Source organism: Octodon degus, unplaced genomic scaffold (assembly GCF_000260255.1).
Source record: "Octodon degus isolate 3935 unplaced genomic scaffold, OctDeg1.0 scaffold00180, whole genome shotgun sequence".
NCBI classification, from domain to species: Eukaryota; Metazoa; Chordata; class Mammalia; order Rodentia; family Octodontidae; genus Octodon; species Octodon degus.
Genome location: NW_004524756.1, coordinates 132,140 through 143,811, shown reverse-complemented (window position 1 = coordinate 143,811; position 11,672 = coordinate 132,140). Strand labels below are relative to the sequence as shown.

The 11,672-nt window shown below is 37.9% G+C and overlaps 1 pseudogene; it reads right to left on the bottom strand.

The window, feature by feature from the left end:
* Positions 1 to 10,291: 10,291 nt before the first annotated feature.
* LOC101579117 lies at positions 10,292 to 11,350 on the bottom strand (annotated as a pseudogene).
* Positions 11,351 to 11,672: the final 322 nt, after the last annotated feature.

Genomic DNA, 11,672 nt, shown 5'->3' with positions numbered 1-11,672 from the left:
CTTTACTTTACTGAAGATGAAGGAGTTTAACAATAACAGTGTTAAAAACTTCTCATAGTAACCTGGGGCTCTGAATATGGAGCTTCAAATTTACATTGGCAGATATCTTTGTTTACAAAGAATGCCTTATTGGCTTTAGTGAATTAGTGTAACCGGGTGCCCTGTGCTACCGTTGGTATCATCTGCTGTTTGTTTCCTGGAATAAAATTCCACTAGTACATCACCAATTAATGTGGAAGTTACCAATTGAATTGCTGTGTAATGACTTAATTTCTATTAATAATTGAAAGGCATGTTTTTATAGGTATAAATTAGAGATTAACATGGAAGAGTTATTCAATTTTATTATAGCATTAGTTTTTGTTGTGTTAGTATGGGAATGTTACAAAATCTAACTGCTTTCAGTTGGAGACCTAAGATATCATTTTTTTTTTTTTTTTTTTTTTTTTGCAGAACCAGGGATTGAACTCAGGCCCTTGCGCTTGCCAGGGAAGCGCTTATTCCACTGAGCCATCTCCCTGGCCCCTATGATATCATTTTGACATGTTAAACATTTTGGAAAATATATCCTCTCAATCTTTTTTTTTTTTTTTCCCAGAACCAGGGATTGAACTCAGGGCCTCGCTCTTGCCAGGCAAATGCTTATTCTACTGAGCTATCTCCCCAGGCCCCTCTCAGTCTTTGAAGACAAACTTTAAATATGTTATCAATATCAGGTGAGAGAATATTGTTAGAAAACAAAAAGAAAAAATTTAGTCAAATACATGTCTTGGTGAAGCAGATGGTGTGACAAAACAAAAGATGAAAGGATTTTGGAGCTACAGGTTTTTAGTGGGAAGTAATATCAATGTTCCATTAATAGAGCAGGATACAAATTTACTGGAACCTTCTAACTTCAAGTCTATTTTCATGAAGAATTCCAAAAACAACTTGAAGGGGGAAATCCCCAGCCTCCCAATAATTCATTAAAGTGAACACAGTTTTTATTGCCTCAAGGTTCATTAATTTTCCTACAAATGGCTCAGGTTTATCTTTATCGCAAAGTGGTACTCCCCGTGTGTAGATGCCACTTTGTCTTTATCCTTCCACCTACCAATAGGCACATAGACTGTATTCAAGACTTAGCTATTATAAAGTGTGCTTCTATGTACTTGGGTGTTCTTGGATCCCTGTCATATGATGTCATTAATTCTTTCCAGAAGATACCTAGAAGGGGAATAACTGAGTCAAATGGAATTTCTAATTTTAGTTTTTGAGGCATTTTCTGATCTCCATACTGCTTGTACTATCTTACATTCTCCCCAACAATGTAGACTGGCTCCTTTTTGTCTGCAGCCTCTCCAGCATTTGTTAATACAGTATTTGATTTCTTAATGATGGCCATTCTTTCTGAGGAAATAGGGACTTTCAGTTTTGTTTTACTTTGCATTTCTCTAATGGCCAGAGATGTTGAGCATTTCTACGCATAATTCTTAGTCACTTGTACTTCTGTGAGGTGTCTAGTCATTTCACTTAATATATTTTTGACTGGGGCTATTATTTGGGAAGGTCTAATTTTTTGAGATCTTTATAAGTTCTAGATATTAGTCTACTGCATTTTATTACAAGAATCAGATAATTTTCAACATGACTGTCAGGACCCCTTGTTTAATATTCAAATGAGATGGCCATGAACCTACACCCATAAAAAGTGTAGTCAATTTAATGAATTATTGGAAGGCTTGGGGTTTCTCCCCTCAAGCTGTTCTTGAAATTCTTCATGAAAATAGAATTGATTTTGGAAGTTTCCAGTAAATTTGTATCCTGCTCCATAAATGGCGTATCGATGTCACTTTCTAATGAAACCCGTAGGTCCAAAATCCTTTTGTCTTTTGCTTTATTATACTACCTACTCCATCAAAAAATGTATTTGGTCATAATTTTTCTTTTTCTCCTTTTACTACTAATTTCTATTGTTTCATTGAAAGGAGCAATTAATGTTTAATCATTTTTGACCAATTTTGCATGCTTATATCTGGTAATCTGAACAACTACTGTGAGGACAACAATATGCAACAGAACAACCATTGTTGAATTCATATCATATTGCTTTATGAAATTCTGTATCATTCCTTATATTTTTTATTATTTTTCACGCTCTTTAAAATAATGTATTTGACAAGAAAGCATATTTTATTAAGATTATTTTATTATTTACTTTGTAATAAGTTAGCTAATATCCAGAATTATTATGACCACAACTTTGAATTATTTTGTTTAATTGTTTGATTTGTGAATTTTATAAGGAACACTTTATATTTATTGGATACCTTGTAATCAAGCAACAAGCACTATACTATCTTAAAAATTTTTGTATGAGGAAGAGATGCCCTTGCTAATTTGTGTGGAGACCCTGTATGGGTTAGCAGAAGATAGTTATTGTTGACACTTACCAGAACCCCTTACTATGACTGCCCTAATGAGCAAGATTTGGCTCTTGCCTTTCAGGAGCATCTGGCCTAGTCTGGAGCTGGCTGCTTTGCAGTCTTATGTCTATTGTAAAGCAACACTTCCTGTTATTGTTTTTTCCAAATTATGTGCCAGTGGCTTAATGCCCAGAGCTTTATTTTAAAACAAACACACCAATATAAAAGCTACCTCACCTTGTGGTAATGAAACAAAAGAAGATGAAAACTGGAAGTCTGTCAGCCTGTTGTTCCGTAGAGTACTGCATTATGTGACAGTCTGATTGTCTGCTCCACCATATCTTTAGTACACCATCCGGCTGCACACACCATGCTAGGATTTCCCTCTGACCTCGAAGACAAATACTGGTCAGGTTGGTAATATAGTATTTACTTTTGACAGGAACTCTCAACTCTATAATCAACAAAATACATAACCTAAAGATGTCTTCAGATACAAAAAAGTATATTCCTCAAGTGAAAGTGTCTTGATTTCTACATAAAAATACAAAACCTCTAGAATTATAATCGATACCTATTTTTTTTTTTGGGGGGGGGGGGGGAAAATTTAGAAATCCACAGAGGCTCTTTGAAGATGAAAGCAAAGTTGTTTATAAGCCACTGATGAAAGTGTGTAAAAGACCACAAGTGTTTTGCATTAGACATCTGGAGATCTCATTAGAATTTGAAAGCACCTTGAAAAAAAAATGACTTTAAAGCAAGAAGGCTTGGCTGAGCTTGACTGAGGTGAGCCACACCTGCCTGCGAGGAGGATCTGAGGGCGTTCTTTGCCCGTGCGCATGTGCAGACAGCGAGGCGTCAGGAGCGCACGCCAGTCTAATTGCTGGTTCTTACTATAAAGCTCTGAAGGCATGAGTATGTGAAAGGCTACCCGGCTATGCTTTTTCAAGTCTGCTGTGTCCTTGCTGTGCATTTGAAATTCGGGAGTGGCCTGGAATCCAAAAAGACAAATAGGTCCTGGAACAGTATCTAGACTGATAACTGTTTGTTGGTTTATGGGATATCCTAACTTCACTCAGGGTAAATTGTTTTTTTTTTTTGATATGTGATATGTGATTTTTAAAGGGATAAAAGCCAAGTTTTACTAAGTATGTTAGATGTTATTTGGCTTTCTTGCTATAAAAATTCCATAAACTATCCTTAAATATTACTTTTAATAAAAATTTATGTGTTTGTAAAAGAAGATGCTGAAGAAAAATTAATAGCAGTAATAACATAAAAAGTTAGACAAAACAGCATTCAAGATCAAAGTTTGTTCTTCAAAATAATAGATAAATTGAGTAAACTATGGACATTATTTTAAAAAATTCTTCCAAATAATAAGTGAATATTATATATGCAAATGATCATGGATAACAACATATCTTTTAAATAGATATTATATTTTATCCACAAATTGTATTGATGCACTTGATGACCAAGTGTCTTATTACCTTCTCATTGCTGGGACATAATACCTGACATCCACGACTTAGAGAAGGATAGATTTATTAGGGTTCACATTTTGGTCACCTCAGACTTTGTGTGGTGTATTTCCAGGGGGGTATGGCTGCTCACCTCACAGCCATGGGGAAACAGAATGAAGAGAGGAACTGGGGAGGGAGAGAAACCCTTCCAAGCACAGCCCAGTCAGTGGCCTTTTCTGACCAGACCCCACTTCCTAAAGGCACGTCAGAAGGAAATCCATAATCCCAGGCATCTTCCTGAAGCCCAGCCTAAGAGCACCTGAGGCTCTGGGGGGACGTGTAGTTGGAAAGTAGCACAACAAGGTAAGCAGTTATATAATTGGCACAAATAAACACAAAAATTAAAAAATATAAGTTGTCTATTAGGTGGGAGCAAATAGAAAAAATACTATACAATTTAAAAACTGATGATTCTTGGATGCTTGCTTATATAGCTCTGAAATTCCAAATTTCTAAGATTTTCAAAAAGGTGTTTGGTGGAAGATACAATTTGCTAAAATATTACTGGGTTAATTTAATTGATTGAGCCTAGTCTTGAACTGAAAGGTGAGAATTCTAACAAATTATAAAAGAAAAAGTACTGATGGAAAATAGTAAAAATAAAATGTTATACAACAGCTTAACGATATGCTATAATTATAGGGGCACTGCTGTAATGTGAAGCTTTTTTTTTTTTAGATTTATGTGTTTGGTACAGGGTCTCACTACACACCTCGGACTCGTAGTGTTCCTCCTGCTCGCAGCTTCCCCAGCGCTGGGATTTCAGGCATGCGCCACCATGCTCAGACTTAATCACTGACTCAGCGCACCCCGGGGCAGGGCTGGGTGTGGCCTGTGGTGCTGGGGATGGAATCCCTGTCCCTGCACTTGCCTAAGCAAGTGCTTAGACCATTGAGCTATGTTGCTGGCCAGTAATATGAAGCTTTGATGTCATAAAACACCACTTTTTAGTTAACAAAAACAGGAAAAAGTCCATAACATCAACTCAGTTATTCCATGAAGTGTCCCATAACATCAGCTCAGTTATTCCATGAAGTGTCCCACTGCTGCTTAACGTAACACTAGAAATGTTAGCAATACCCATTTGAGATGAAAACAGAATCAGGCATACAAATTTGGCTGACTATGTTTCAAAATAAATGTTCTTACTAAAAATACATATGTAAGGTTTGGGTACATAGCTCAGTGGCTTAAGCCCCTGACTGGTAACACAAGGTCATGAGCTCAGTCCCCAGTGCCAAAGAAAGAAAAGGCAAGTTAGGAAAATCCAAGTAATTATGTAAAAAAGTCAGTATCATTAGAATGAAGTTAATTTAGAAAATTCCAGACTCTGTGATAATGCCATGAAGATACTGTCCATAAAATGTTTAGCTATTATTTATTTATTATTCCGTATTTGAGTTTTAATCTTATGTAAGAGATTTATTTCAAAAGTCCAATTAGGGAGGAAAACAGAGTTCAAGCTGATGATCCAATGCCTGGTGGCCCAGCTGGTTCACAATTCTACCTTTTAAACCCCCCCACAACATTTTACATTGAGTCTCCAGAAACTATAGTTTTTGACTCTGGTTTGCTGGTATGAATTAATATATTTGGTTCATGATTAATTAAACCTTAGTAATTATAAACATTATTTTTATCTTTTTAATTTTTTTTTCTCTGAAGAAAAATAGCAATGATCTTCCTCTAAATCAGAGGCCCCTGTGGGGTTGAGGATACTGCAGAAGGTCACTTCTTTCATAAAGACAGACTTTTGTGGTTGGGGTATCACTTAGTAGAGGAGTATTTCTCTAATATGAACAAAGCCTGAGTTTCAATTCAGAGAAATGCAAAAGAAGAAAAGACACTTTAGTCTCATCAGAAAAACTAGAAGTTGTGAAACTACTGATGTTTTTATGGTTAACTATAAAACAACTGAATACTAACTAAAGCTGATAGAGAAAATTTATGATTAAAGTAACAAAAGAATATAAAATTTATTTATTTATTTGGTACAGGGTCTCACTACACAGCTCGGCCTCATAGTGATCCTCCTGTCTAAGCCTCCCCAGCACTGGGATTACAGATGTGTGCCACCATGCCTGGCTTCTGTGCCCTGCATGGTGCACCTCAGGTTCTGGGGCTGGCATGGCATGTGGTACTGGGGTTCAAACCTGGGTCTTTGCACTTGCCAGGCAGGTGGTTAGACTGCCAAGCTATCTCTCCAGCCCACCAAAGAATATTTTAAAAGGAAATGCGATACTTCAATTTACTATATAAGATTGTAATCGTATTTTGTGATGTAATAATTATTAAATGTTCGTGTAAGTCAGCCCTTACATATAAAGATCTTTGGAATAATTGGTCATAGTCTTAAATTAAAGCCAGATGCAAGAAAAAGTGTATGAACTTTTTCTTTCATTCATCAGAAGACCAGGATCAGAAGGCAAACCTCCTGTCCAAAACTGGGGAGAGTCTCAGAAAATTCAGAGTTAGAGCTGGTCTGCTTCCGTAGTAATAATGGCCAAGAAATATCTAAAATTGATGACAGACAGCAAACCACTAATTCAAGAAGCTCAGAGAACATCAATCATGGTAAACATTTTTAAAAAGAAAGAAAAAAATAAAAAGAAAGAAAAAATCAAACCAACAATCAAAATCCTACAAAAAACAAACCAAAACTACACGTAAGTTTATCATATTCAAATTGTAGAAAATGAAATCCAAGAGTAAATCTTTAAAGGAGTCAGAGAAAAATAATTCTGCCCATATGAAGAATAATGGATAAGAAATTAAGAAGACAAAAAAAGAGAAACTATTGAAAAAAAGGAGATGAAACAAATTAAAGCATTAACTGCTTCTTCCCTAAGTCCAGCAGAAATGAACAGTTAATGTCTTATACATTTGTTTCTTTTTTTTCTGTCTTCTTCCAATTGTAAATGCATATATCTGGTAATATGAATAACTCATTGGAAGACAATGCAATGTATTACAACAAATACTGTGAGAGGCTGGGGACATAGCTTAGTGGAATAAGTGCTTGCCTGACAAGTGCAAGGTTCTGAGTTTGATCCCTGGTACCACCAAAATAAGCAAGCAAAAAAACACCAAACCAAATACTGTGAAATGCATATTACTTTGTTAAGTGAAATTATGTATCACTTGTATGTTTTAGTTTTAATTCTAATTTGTACTCTCTTTAAAAAATTAAAAAATGAAAGAAGAGAGAAAAATAAATACGCGCGCACACACACACACACACACACACACACACACACACACTATAAAAGAGTGATGTCCGTCTTCCTAACCAGAAGCCATGGAAGCTTGAAGGTAACTGAATAAAATACAGAATTCATTGACCGAAAAAAAGCTTTTTCAGATTATAATTGTATATGTAGCAAAACTATTCTAACATGAAGATTGATCGACTTGTTATTTCTAGGAAAATGGATGGTGCCTGAGACCTTGATGATAACTGAAAGATACCAGGTGCACAAATTTAAATATAGCATGGTTTCTCTGACAGTAAAGGCCCAAAATATAAAGCCCAAAATTAAAGAGAAATAATAGGAAATAGGGGAGTAAGAGATGAAGGGTGGGAGAGGAAAGGGAGGACAAGAGGATGGAAAAAGAATTATGGTGTGTTATATACATGCAGCAACTTCACACAGGGAATGTACTCATTATGTCCTGCCCATGTGTACTCAGAAAAAGTTAAATGCAGGGTAGAGAGACAGCCTGCCTGGCAAGTGCCAGAACCCGGGTTCAAGCCCCGGTACCAGATGCCATGCTGGCCTCAGAAACCCGGGCATGCCGTGGTGGCCACCAAAACTGGTGTGTGGCAGTGCATGCCTATAATCCCAGCACTGGGGAGGCTGAGACAGGAGGATCACTATGAGTCTAAGCTGCATAGCAAGACCCTGTAACAAATAAATAAATTAAAATTTTTTTTAAAAAAAGATAAATGAGAAATGAAGGCATTCTGAGGCTAACAAAAACTGTGGTAAATTTGTTGCTATCAAATCCATCTTATAAGAAGTAGTAAAATATTTTTCAAGGATGAAGAAAGCTATATAAAGCAATGCAAAATTGGCTAAAATCTTAGCCCATTGGACTGGACTATTATTGCATTTAACTTGTCTCCTCTGTGAAAGTCACTGTTGCCAGCATCGAAATATGGATACAGACTTGGGAAAATTTCTATTTACAAACACATATCTGATAAAGTTCTTGTTATGGTTTGGATCTTGAGTATCCCTCAGAGGCTTATGTGTTGAAGGCTTGGTTACCAACTTGTGGCCCTATTACAAGATGTAGAAACAGTAGGAGGCGGTGCCCCTTGGGAGGAAGTGAGGTTACTGAGGGGGGCGTGTCCTTGGGGGATTTTTGAACTCTGACCTTCCCTTTTCTCTGCTTCCTGGCTGCAAGGGGGCAAGTGGTTTTTCTCTGTCTGATCCTCCTTGCGATGATCTGCCCCAGCACAGTCTCAGGGCAATTGAATCAGGTGACCATGGACTGAAACCTCTGAAACTGAGCCCAAACAAATCTTTGCTTTTGAGCTGGTTTATGTTAGGTATTTTTTTCATAGCGATGAAAAGTTAACAAACTGAGTCCAAAACACACAACTCTTAAAACTCAACAATAACAGCAGTAACATTCCTAGACAACCTAAAAAAAAAATGTAGAGAAAATATCTGAAAAGTTTCCTTTTTTTTCTGTATTTTAGGGAAGGGTCTACAGGGTGTTCAGGATGTCACTACTAGATTGGACTTGTAGTGATTCTCCTGTTTAGAGCCTCCCAAGTGCTGGGATTATAGGCACACGCCACCACACCCAGTCTTAATTGCCCTCTCAGCAGCCCCCAGGGGCAGGGCAGGGCCAGCACAGTAGGCCTGGGGATTGAAGCACCACACTGGCCCCTGCAGGGGCTTTAATCCGCTGAGCTATTACTAAGGAAAATATACAGCTGGTCAATAAGCATACAAAAAGATTATCATTTGTCTTGAAGATATTTGAAAGGAAAATCACAATGAAATTTCAGTATGTATCTACTAGAATGGCTAAAAATTCCCTAACCTCACAGCGCTAATTGTTGCTCTGAAGTCAGGCAAGAGGAACCCTTACTCATTATTAATAGAAATGTAAAATGGTACAACCATTTCAGAAGCTAGTTTGGGGCTGTTTTTATAAAACTAAACATCATTTCACCACGCAAGCCAGCAACTGTGTTTCTAGGTTTTTACTGAACTGCTTTTTTTTTTTTTTTTTTTTTTAGTGGTACTGGGGATTGAACTCAGGACCTTGTGTTTTCCAGGCAAATGCTTATTCTCCTGAGCTATCTCTCCAATTGTTTTGTGTTCTTATGGTCACACAAAGATCTTGAGAGCAGCTTTTTAGTTAAAAATGTCTTTCATTAAGTGAATGGATAAACAAACTGTAATATATCCATAGATAGAAATATGGTTCAGCAATACAAGGAATTGTCTATTAAGCTACAAAAGATAAGTATTTAAACCAATTCATGAAAAGATATTTATGAGCTCATGCTTATATAAATAAATAATTGAATAAGTGCATAAGTAAAAGAGATGACACCAACTTTCTCATGTAGGAGAATTTCAAGTAATTTATGTAGAAGTTATATCCTCAATAAGAAGGTGTGCAATTGTCCCTTCTTTAGGTGTGCTAATTTCCTCCCCCAAAATTCAATATGAAAAATGGGGGTGAGTGCAAGTAATTTTACTGTGAAGAAACTTGATAAAACCTGCCTCATCCAGGTAATCAAGGTCCACATCAATAACCATGGCATGTGTCCTTGATATGTGTAGTGATTGGTTGATTCTATCAACTAGAGGAATTTAGAAGCTTAACTGAATTCACTCAGCAATTATACACCCTAGTGTGTAGAAGAATTGCCCTAGGGTGAACCCTGGCTAGACTAGGGGGTAAGGGATCCACCCTAGGGCAGCTCATAGCCTAGATGGTATGAAAGGGCAATGAAGAATGATGCACAAAATTCTGTTCTTCGGAAGAGGTCCAGTCTTCCCCTTCATCTTGAATGTATTGTCCTGGCTTCTAGCTCACACTCCACAGATTTTTGCCTTGTATCCTTTAACCTTCCAGTGTAGTCTCTTCAGCCTTCCACTGCAGACCCATTGACCTTCTGATACAGATTTGCATGGAACACTGCAATGGGCTCCAGACCTTGGACTGAATCCTTCAGTCTCCAGTGTGCAGACGCCATCTGCACGCTTCTTCATCTGACTGTGGCTGATCATTGTAAGCCAAGCTTGTAATTTCTTATACATTTGTGTATCTTTCTTTTTTAAAGTTACATGATAATATATTGAGCCCCTCTATGCCCTTGTGGTCTCCAGGTCACTTTTTTCACTTGTAGAGCTTGTGTGCCAGCGCCAGGAAGATGGTTGGGGGGAATAGTGCAGTGTACTGCTGGATGAGGCTCATGATGTGGTTGTAGCTGTCTTCCTCATTCTGAAAAAACACAGCTGGAGGATCCAGCTCCTTGTACAGAACCTTCACCCTGGCTACCTTCTTGACATCCTTCTGCCCATAATTTTGCAAGATCTGGTGCTGCTCTGGAGTAGCTCACTACAGACACTGAACCACCAGGAAGCTGCATTTATTATCCTGGATGTCAGTGTCAATCTTTCCCATCACACTGAGGTCCCCAGAGAGGTCAAGGAAATCCTTCTGTATCTGGAAGAGCTCACCTGTCTCCATAAGGATCCTTCTGGCGTTGCTGTGCTCCTTCTCCCCTTCAGTGCTGGCCATGGATGTGGCAGCAACAACAGGCAGGTAGAAGGAGTAGAAAGATGTCTGTATTTAACAATAGATTTGTATCTCTTTTCAGTGCATCTGCTGAGATTCACATGGTCCTGGAGGGCTGTGATGACATCCACAGCCTGCCCAACCTTGACTGATAGCCAGTCTGCAGAAAGAGCTCAAGCAGTTTCAGGTAGTAGGGCTGCTCCCAGCGGTGGAACTTCAGCAGATGGCAGATACAGGTTTCCAGAAGGAGAACATCATTGACAGCATCCAAATCTATTCCTGGCTTCTGATACAAGCAGATGTGTGCCCTCTGTGTAAGGGAGGCATTATACCATCTGTCACCAGGAAGAAAGCTTGCAGTAGTTCCACACACAAGCCCATAGTCAGTACCCACTGCAGACTGTCTGCGTCTTGTTTCCTTGGCCCTACCAGCTCCTGGAATGCTACCAGCACCATCAAACCCTGGTTGTGTTTGCCTCTGATGGCCTTGTACTCTAGGACCTCCTTGAGCCAGGCAATGACATCTCCTATTTCTGGGTGCCCTCTGTCATCTTCAGTTAGCACTCTGACAATCTGAGAGAAGTGCTGGATGAAATTCTGCACGTCTTAAGCATAAACATTGGACTTCTTCTCTCCATTCATCCTGAGAGAGGAGAAAGTGCTCTGTTCTGGATGCTGTTCCTCCTTGGTCACATTTGTGTATCTTGAGTCATGTCTGTCTCTCTAGTAAAGCCATGACTGGTACAATGTATGATGACAATGGCTTTTATTTATTTATTTATTTATTTTTATTTTGACATCAGTTATTTTTATTTTAAAATAAAAGAAATAAAAACAATGGTACAAAATCTCAAAACAAGATCTTAGGAGAGTAACAATGGTTAGTACATTGTGTATTGTTACTGCCAAAATAGTTTCTCATATTACAAGATATAGGAAAGAAATAATAGGCAAATAACATAGGTACAAA